This window comes from Syngnathus leptorhynchus, chromosome 21 (assembly GCF_054491065.1).
Source record: "Syngnathus leptorhynchus isolate UIUO chromosome 21, UIUO_Slep, whole genome shotgun sequence".
In the NCBI taxonomy this organism is placed as follows: domain Eukaryota; kingdom Metazoa; phylum Chordata; class Actinopteri; order Syngnathiformes; family Syngnathidae; genus Syngnathus; species Syngnathus leptorhynchus.
Window position 1 is genome coordinate 449,310 of NC_141215.1, and position 8,550 is coordinate 457,859.

Here is an 8,550-nt window from a genome sequence, read left to right on the forward strand (position 1 = left end):
CAAGGTGGAATCAATTTTGGGTTTGAAGCATCGATTTGGCTGTGTCTACCATCCTCAGAGCCAGGGCAAAGTTGAACAAATGAACCGGACGTTGAAGGAAAAACTGGCCAAAATTATTGCTCAAATGAAAATGAATTGGCTCCAAGCGATTCCGCTTGCCTTGTTGTCTGTGCGGCAATCTGTTAACAGGCACACTGGATTTGCACCGTTTGAATTGATGACAGGTCGTCTAATGCCGGGACCAGCAACGACGCTCGTCCCACCGGAGGATGTTACGGTACCAAATTTGTCTCATACAGCATACTGGTCCTATTTGTCTGCTTTGGTGTCCAGTGTTTCTGCACAGATTGGAGAGAAATCCGCTGCGGCGGAGGAAGGCGTGTCGGTGGAGAAACAGCTCACATGTACACGTGTACGTCCGAGTCATCTCCAGAAAGTGGACGGAGCCCAGGTGGAAGGGCCCCTTTTGTGTCTTGGCCAGGACGTCTCACGCGGCCCAGCTCGACTTCAAAGGACGCCGGTGGTATCACTACTCACACCTACGTCCGGCCCCAGAGCTTGTTCCATCAGGATGAAGGTATTCCTGTTTGGCCGTGTCCCGGACCCGGCCAAGGGGGGGGGCAGAAAGAGAAGGAGCAGCAATACGGAAAAGTAAAGGGGAGGGCTCGAAAGGTTTTTCGGATTTTTCAGAATTAATTTTAGTAGTGCTATTTTTATTAAGTTGTCTTTTTGTGTGGACATTGATGAGACCATCCAGCAGAAAACGTCCCAGATTCAAATTTCACCCACCTATAGACAATATTGATGCAGAGGAAAAGTAGTTTATGAAGCTGAGGTGAACACAACAGAAGAGCTCTCACGAGAGGAACAGGGAGGTTTGAGACAGAGATGTGACAGCGGAAATTGGCAAATGTAAGTCACGTTACAGGACAAATTGGAAAAGTACCAGAGAAGGGTGTGGAGGAAGCAAATTGAAAAGGTAAGGGAAGTATTGGATTTAGCACCACCAGACAGAGAAGGGACATGTATTCACCAAGGTAAAGAGGATGGACGGTTTGTAGTTGCTTCATGTCATGGACAAAAGAAGTTAACATATGGAAAAATGTGGTTGTTTATTTTATTTATGGTTTTTCAATGCTTAGGGAATGAGTTTGGTTTGTCCTCGGTTGAGAGGGCATTGGAGAGTCACGGCATACAATTATTCACTAAAAAAGAAAGCCCGTTTTTGACAACCATGTTGTTAGAGATGTTCCGACTCTAACTTATTGTGCAAGAACCACACGAGACAGTATGCCCTTTTGAACACTTGCACGTGGAGAACTTGTTCGTCATTGTAGATACAACAATGTCCGAACAAATTCTGCAAGTGGAGAATTTGTTCGTTGCTGTAGACACAGCAATGTCCGAACAAAGTCTGCCGTTGCATTCATGCAAGACAGTATTTATTGAGAGAAGAAGGGTGGGGGTGACAATTTACATGTGTGGTGGCCAAGGTGGGGGTGAAACACCTGGCCTCTGATCACATCATAGCGGGGATGTTTTACGATGTTGAGTAGACAGAACAACTTTGATTGCGTCTTCTACAATTGGTCAATCAGTGCAAAAGATCTTAGCACTTTGTTCTACTCCTTTGTTAAGACAGGACAAGCTTAGGTTAATTATTACTGATTACATTCCAACATAATATGATCAACCTAATCTATTCAACCCTAACATATGTGACTCAACAAAATATGACATGTTTAAAGTTAAAGGGAACCGGCATAAGTATTGGGACAATAGATTCCACATGGTGCAAATTCAATTTGTCACTGACTGTAACCTCTCCTCTCTCTCGTGCAGACATCTGGTTGTGGTGTGGTGATGACAAATTATATGATCGCTTGCCAAAGAATGCATCAGGTATCTGTGCCCTTGTGTCTTTGATAATTCCTGTGGTGGTTGTCCCCATTGAAATACAGAATCTCAATTGGGACCTGGAGTCCCCATTGGCGGAGCTCCTGAAGCGAGCCAAAAGAGACGTTTTGCCCCCGTGGTTGAGCGACGACGATCCAACATATATTGACGCTATAGGAGTGCCCCGAGGTGTACCAGATGAGTATAAACTCGTTAATCAAGTGGCCTCGGGATTCAAAAGTATCTTCCTATGGATCACCCCCAATAAAAATGTAGACCGTATTAATTACCTTCATTACAATGTCCAACGACTGGGTAATTATACAGCTGAATCGGAAGGACCGATAGCGCGCTGTTTTGCAAAACAGGCCCAGAGAGGGAGTTCCGGACGATAACACCTCAAGGTCGGTGAGGAACGAGAACAAAGAACAACACCACGTCCAGGTGGTCGGGCTTCGAGAGGAAAAAACCCAACTCCTGACCACAGTGATGACACCTCGACGGGGAGGAGATGACCATCGACCAATAATCACACAATATTTTGCATGCTTTAATATTCATATTGTGGTTCTTTAAAACTGGGCAACCCGGAAGAATGTGTCGTCTTTTGGTGGTCACAAAACCGCACGAGTTTTAGTGTGAGTGACCCGGGACCCAGGCCTGTATTAGTGTGCTTTGTTAGGAATCAACAATTGGTAAATTTGGCCTGATTGATCTACTGGTCTTCTCTTTGACAGAACGAACTCGCAAAATTGTTAGGTGCGCCAGTGTGTGGATTGGGACATAGAAACTTGTGTTAAGTGTTGATCGCAATTTGGAGTCAGATCAATAGCTAAAAATCCGTATCCTAACAAGTTTCAATGTCGGAGTTAAAACTAGGGCTGAAGTTTCCGAATGCCATACGTGATGGGTGTTGTAAAAAAATTGCTTGAATGATTGAATTGAAAAAAAATAAAATAAAATAAAAGCTTACAGCGCCTGGTATTCCCAGGCGGTCTCCCATTCAAGTACTAACCAGGCCCGACCCTGCTAAGTTTCCGAGATCGAATGAGATCGGACGTTCTCAGGGTAGTATGGCCGTAAGCCATCAGAATCTCCAGAGTTTTGCATTTTATAGACACAATCGTCCCTGAAAACCCGTGCCAAGCAACTTGATGGCTGTTGTAAAAGTTTCCTTTCACAATTGATGTGGGAAAAAAAAGGCTTTCAGCACCTGGTATTCCCTGAACATCTCCCATCCATGCTTTGCAGGCTGGCGCCCCCTTGGCTCCCCAGTGAGTTCCTAGCCCCCCCCCCCCCCCACTAAACACTCCACCAGTAACATTTTTGTCTCACACTTAATATTAATGGGATGGATGTGCTTGGTGCAGGGACACAAGCTTCTCAACATCAGGCTGGAACTCACTAAGAAGAAGTCGTAGATCCCCGTGGTCAGTAATTTTCAGTCGGTTTCTTTGCTTGGAAAGAAGCAAGGCGACTGCACTGAAGCCCCGTTCTACTAAATATGATGTTGGGAAGGCAATAAAGTACATCTTGACCTTGTTCCACAGCACTTGATAGCAGTCAGAGATTTTTTTTTGGAACCAAAAATCTTGATATGACTTTTTGAACTTTGGCCTTAGCTCAATGTCATTTTGAATTGAAATCAGTTCTTCCTCTGCCACTCCAGTTTCTTCACCGACGACATTTAGGAATGGATTGATCACCCAGTCTGGTATTTCAAGCAATAAAATGTCCTCAAATCTACCACTCGAACTTCTGACTTCGACTTCAGACTGCCGCCCCCCTACCGCCCCCTTCTTCCTCACCGCCCCCCCAGATCTTCCCACCGGTACCGCCCACTTTGGGAACCACTGCTGTACATAGTCTCCCCTCTAGCGGTAAGAAACGTGAACTGCAACGCTATGGATGACACCACACAATTTACGTTTAAAACTCGGGTTATAGTTTCAATGTCGGAGTTAAAACTAGGGCTGAAGTTTCCCAATGCCATACGTGATGGGTGTTGTAAAAGATTGCTTGAACGATTGAATTGAAAAAAATACAATAAAATAAAAGCTTACAGCACCTGGTATTCCCAGGCGGTCTCCCATCCAAGTACAAACCTGGCCTGACCTTGCTAAGCTTCCGAGATCGCGTGTTCTCAGGGTAGTATGGCCGTAAGCCATCAGAGTTCCCAGAGTTTTGCATTTTATAGACACAATTGCCCCTGAAAACCCGTGCCAAGCAACTTGATGGCTGTTGTAAAAGTTTCCTTTCACAATTGACGTGGGAAAAAAAAAGGCTTTTAGCACCTGGTATTCCCTGAACGTCTCCTATCCATGTCACAACCAGATCCGAAAAAGGCTTTCTTCCAAGACTTTTGGTGTTTCACGGAAACATGGCTATCGTGAAACGTTATTGACAGCTTTTTGTGTGGTAGCACGAATTTGCCGTTGCGACCTGCATTTCGCTGTATCAAAGTAAATGTCATGAAAAGGATAAAAACACTACATGGAAGCGCAATATGTATGTAATGTTGGGTTATTTTACAAATAAAGACTGCTGCTTTGAGTTCACAGGGAGCCAGGCTCTTTATTTACTGTACATAGTCTCCCCTCTAGCGGTAAGAAACGTGAACTACAACGGTATGTATGACACTACACAATTTACGTTTCAAACTCGGGTTATAGTTTCAATGTCGGAGTTAAAACTAGGGCTGAAGTTTCCGAATGCCATACGTGATGGGTGTTGTAAAAAAATTGCTTGAACGATTGAATTGAAAATAAATAAACCTTCACCTTCATCTTCTTCCGCTTATCCGGGGTCGGGTCGCGGGGGCAGCAGCTTTAGGAGGGACTCCTAGACCTCCCTCTCCCCAGCCACTTCCTCCAGCTCATCCCGGGGGATTCCAAGGCGTTCCCAGGCCAGCCGAGGGACGTAGTCTCTCCAGCGCGTCCTGGGTCGTCCCCGGGGTCTCCTACCGGTGGGACATGCCCGGAACACCTCCCCAGGGAGGCGTTCAGGAGGCATCCTAATGAGATGCCCGAGCCACCTCAACTGGCTCCTCTCAACGTGGAGGAGCAGCGGCTCTACTCCGAGTCTCTCCCGGATGACTGAGCTTCTCACCCTATCTCTAAGGGAGAGCCCGGACACCCTGCGGAGGAAACTCATTTCAGCCGCTTGTATCCTGGATCTTGTTCTTTCGGTCACGACCCATAGCTCGTGACCATAGGTGAGGGTAGGAGCGTAGCTCGACCGGTAAATCGAGAGCTTTGCCATTTGGCTCAGCTCTCTCTTCACCACGACGGACCGGTACAGAGTCCGCATTACTGCCGACGCTGCACCGATCCGCCTGTCGATCTCGCGCTCCATCCTGCCCTCACTCGTGAACAAGACCCCAAGATACTTGAACTCCTCCACTTGGGGCAGGCTCTCATCCCCGATCCGGAGAGGGCATTCCACCCTTTTCCGACCGAGGACCATGGACTTGGATTTGGAGGTGCTGACCCTCACCCCGACCGACCATGGACTCGGATTTGGAGGTGCTGACCCTCATCCCGACCGCTTCACACTCGGCTGCGAACCGCTCCAGTGAGAGCTGGAGATCACGGACTGAAGAAGCCAACAGCACCACGTCATCTGCAAAAAGCAGTGACGCAATGCTGAGGTCCCCAAACCGGACGCCCTCAACGCCTCGGCTGCGCCTAGAAATTCTGTCCATAAAAATTATGAACAGAATCGGTGACAAAGCGCAGCCTTGGCGGAGTCCAACCCTCACTGGGAACGAATCCGACTTACTGTCGGAAATGTGGACCAAACTCTGGCATCGGTGATACAGGGACCGAACCGCCCTTATCAGTTGGCTCGGCACCCCGTACTCCCGAAGCACCCTCCAGAGAACCTCCCGAGGGACACGGTCGAACGCCTTCTCCAAGTCCACAAAACACATGTGGACTGGTTGGGCGAACTCCCATGCACCCTCGAGGATCCTGCCGAGGGTGTAGAGCTGGTCCACTGTTCCACGGCCAGGAGGAAAGCCACACTGCTCCTCCTGAATCCGAGATTCGACCTCCCGACGGATCCTCCTCTCCAGCACCCCTGAATAGACCTTACCAGGGAGGCTGAGGAGTGTGATTCCCCTGTAATTGGAACACACCCTCCGGTCCCCCTTCTTAAAGAGGGGAACCACCACCCCAGTCTGCCAATCCAGAGGCACCGTCCCCGATGTCCACGCAATGCTGTAGAGGCGTGTCAGCCATGACAGCCCCACAACATCCAGAGCCTTTAAGAACTCCGGGCGGATCTCATCCACCCCCGGGGCCTTGCCACCAAGGAGTTTTTTAACTACCTCAGTGACTTCGACCTCCGAGATTGGAGAGTCCGCCTCAGAGTCCTCAGGCCCTGCTTCCACAATGGAAGGCGTGTCGGTCGAATTGAGGAGGTCTTCGTCACCGACTCACGACATCCCGAGTCGAGGTCAGCAGCACACCATCTCCACTGTAAACAGTGTTGACCGTGCACTGCTTCCCCCTCCTGAGACGCCGGATGGTGGACCAGAATTTCCTCGAAGCCGTCCGGAAGTCATTCTCCATGGTCTCGCCAAACTCCTCACACGCCCGAGTTTTTGCCTCAGCAACCGCCGAAGCCGCGTTCCGCTTGGCCATCCGGTACCTGTCAGCTGTCTCCAGAGTCCCGCAGGCCAAAAGGCCCTATAGGACTCCTTCTTCAGCTTGACGGCATCCCTTACCGCCGGTGTCCACCAGCGGGTTCGGGGATTGCCGCCACAACAGGCACCAACAACCTTAACGGCCACAGCTCCGGTCGGCTGCCTCAACAATGGAGGCGCGGAACAAGGTCCACTCGGACTCAATGTCCCCCGCCTCCCCGTGGGAAAAGCTCTGCCGGAGGTGGGAGTTGAAGCTCTTCCTGACAGGGGATTCTGCCAGACGTTCCCAGCAGACCCTCACAGAGCGTTTGGGTCTGCCAGGTCGGACCGGCATCTTCCCCCGCCATCGGAGCCAACCCACCACCAGGTGGTGATCAGTTGACAGCTCCGCCCCTCTCTTCACCCGAGTGTCCAAAACATGCGGCCGCAAATCCGATGACACGACTACAAGGTCGATCAACGAACTGCGGCCTAGGGTGTCCTGGTGCCAAGTGCACACATGGACACCCTTATGCCTGAACATGGTGTTCATTATAGAAAATCCGTGTCGAGCACAAAAGTCCAATAATAGAACACCGCTCTGGTTCAGATCGGGGGGGCCGTTCCTCCCAATCATGCCCTTCCAGGTCTCACTGTCATTGCCCACGTGAGCATTGAAGTCACCCAGTAGAACGATGGAGTCCCCAGAAGGAGCGCTCTCCAGCACTTCCTCCAGGGACTCTAAGAAGGGTGGGTACTTTGAGCTGCCGTTCGGTGCATAGACACAAACAACAGGACCCGTCCCCCCACCCGAAGGCGGAGGGAGGCTACCCTCTCGCTCACCGGGGTGAACCCCAATGTGCAGGCGCCCAGCCGGGGGGCAATAAGTATGCCGACAGCTGCTCGACGCATCTCACCGTGGGCAACTCCAGAGTGGAAGAGAGTCCAGCCCCTCTCGATAGGGCTTGTACCAGAGCCCAAACTATGTGTGGAGGCAAGTCCGACTATGTCTAGTCGGAACCTTTCTGCCTCACACACCAGCTTGGGCTCCTTTCCAGCCAGAGAGGTGACATTCCATGTCCCTAGAGCCAGCCTCTGCAGCCGGGGATCGGACCGCCAAGGTCCCCGCCTTTGGCCGCCGCCCAGCTCACTATGCACCCGACCCCTTTGGCCCGTCCTATAGGTGGTGAGCCCATTGGAAGGGGAACCCATGTTTTCTTTTCGGGCTATGCCCGACCGGACCCCATGAGCGAAGCCCCGGCCACCAGGCGCTCGCCTTCGAGCCCCACCTCCAGGCCTGGCTCCAGAGAGGTGCCCCGGTGACCCGCGTCCGGGCGAGGGAAAACGACATCCATATATTTTTTTCATCATAAGGGGTCTTCTGACCCGTGCTTTGTCTGGCCCCTCACCTAGGACCCTTCTGCCATGGTTACCCTACCAGGGGCATGAAGCCCCAGACAACATGGCTCCTAGGATCATAGGGGCACGCAAATCCCTCCACCACGATAAGGTGACGACTCAAGGAGGGTGAAAATAAATAAATAAATAAAAGCTTACAGCACCTGGTATTCCCAGGCGGACTCCCATCTAAGTACTAACCAGGCCCGACCCTGCTAAGGTTCCGAGATCTGACGAGATCGGGGATTCTCAGGGTAGTATGGCCGTAAGCTGTCAGAATATCCAGAGTTTTGCATTTTATAGACACAATCGCCCCTGAAAACTCGTGCCAAGCAACTTGATGGCTGTTGTAAAAGTTTCCTTTCACAATTGACGTGGAAAAAAAAGGCTTTCAGCACCTGGTATTCCCTGAACGTCTCCCATCCATGTCACAACCAGGTCCGAAAAAGGCTTTCTTCCATGACTTTTGGTGTTTCATGGAAACATGGCTATCATGAAAAGTTATTGACAGCTTTTTGTGTGGTAGCACGAATTTGCCGTTGCGACCTGCATTTTGCCGTATCAAAGTAAATGTCTTGAAAAAGGGAAAAACACTATATTGGAAGTGTTTTTCCCATTTCAAGACATTT

General features: G+C 50.2%; 3 pseudogenes; all 3 read right to left on the bottom strand.

The window, feature by feature from the left end:
- Positions 1-2,862: 2,862 nt before the first annotated feature.
- LOC147039920 (5S ribosomal RNA) lies at positions 2,863-2,981 on the bottom strand (annotated as a pseudogene).
- Positions 2,982-3,952: 971 nt separating this feature from the next.
- LOC147039921 (5S ribosomal RNA) lies at positions 3,953-4,061 on the bottom strand (annotated as a pseudogene).
- A 4,012-nt stretch (positions 4,062-8,073) lies between these two features.
- Positions 8,074-8,192, bottom strand: LOC147039922 (5S ribosomal RNA; annotated as a pseudogene).
- Between the last annotated feature and the right edge of the window lie 358 nt (positions 8,193-8,550).